This window comes from Myodes glareolus, chromosome 24 (assembly GCF_982192425.1).
Source record: "Myodes glareolus chromosome 24, mMyoGla1.1, whole genome shotgun sequence".
In the NCBI taxonomy this organism is placed as follows: Eukaryota; Metazoa; Chordata; class Mammalia; order Rodentia; family Cricetidae; genus Myodes; species Myodes glareolus.
The window spans coordinates 48,499,795-48,501,206 of NC_142049.1; positions in this window are offsets into that span (position 1 = coordinate 48,499,795).

The following is a 1,412-nucleotide window of genomic DNA, read 5'->3' on the forward strand; positions in this document are numbered from 1 at the left end:
TTCAACGTAGTGAAACTATTCTGAGCTCATGAATTATGGTACACACCTGTAGGAGGCAGAGACATAAAGATTTCTGTAAGCTTGAGATAAGCATGGTCTACTGAGCCAGAGCTGCATAGTAACAATGTCCTCTAAAATAGATATAAAAAATTAAATTTAATATTATTACAACTCTATGTGGAGAAATTATTGTCCAGCCGTGGCTGCTATGATTCTGAATATTTTCTATACACCTAAGTTGATATATTTCTCTAGATATGGGGAGATTTTTGCTCTTATTTCAAAGAACATGCTCCCTATGTACTGAGTATCTCCACACTCTCTGCAACTCAGATATTTATATTTGGGATCTGAGGTGATTTTAATGAGAATTTCCCCTCAGATTCTGATATTTGAACACTTGGTTCCAGGTTGTGGTGCTATTTGGGAAGATTGTGGAACATCTGGGAAATGGAGCTTTGAAAAAAATGACATCTATCCATGCAGGCAGGTCTTGAATGTTCACAATCTCTGCCCACTGTTTGCTCTCTGCTTCCTGACTGTGGTTGAGATGGAATCTCTAAGATTACTTATCTTGGCTCCGTGTATGCCATTTGTTGCTGAGTCTCCGCAACATGGCAATGCCTGTGTTTCTAGAATTGGAGGCCCAAATACACTTTCTTCTACAAGTTGCTTCTGGCAATTATGTTTTATCACAGAAACAGAAAATTGACAAATACAGTCTTTGAATACCAGCATCCCAGAGATCTTGAAAGATGCAGTTATTACTTTTAAGTTATTAGTGTCTTAATGTAATAATACATGTACCTTAGTATCCAACCCTGTCTACTAGATTCTCTCTACTGTTGATGCTTTTGACAGAATTTCTATGCTTTGTATATAGAGATAGATTTCCATATTAAAAACTGCAAAAATCAAACTCCCAATGGTCAGCCACCTGAACAAGTACATAACAACACAAATTATCTTTGGTGTATTTGGAGGGTTGGCACAAGTGTGGGAGAGTGAACCTAGGAACTGTGGGAAGTTAGTGTGATTGGGATGCATTGTATGAGATTTCAAGATTATCCATAAAAATATTATATTGGAAAAATTACAGCAAGTTTTCACATTAGTTCTCCTGTATTTCACATCCAAATTCTGGGTCCTTTTCCTTATATATTCAGCTTTTTTGTGTGTCTTCATTGAAGCAATGGATGTTTCATTTCTAATTATTTTAAAATTTATTTTTGTAACAGTTATTCTGACAAAATTTAAATTTCTCTCTCTGTGTGTGTTTATATATGTTAGGATCTAAAGGTGCTTGGGGTGACTAGAACAAGGGGTTGTGTTCCCTGGAGTTGGAATAATAGGCAGCTCTGACTGACTTGAACTGCATTCTGGGAACTAAACTTTAGTTCTGATCAAGAGTA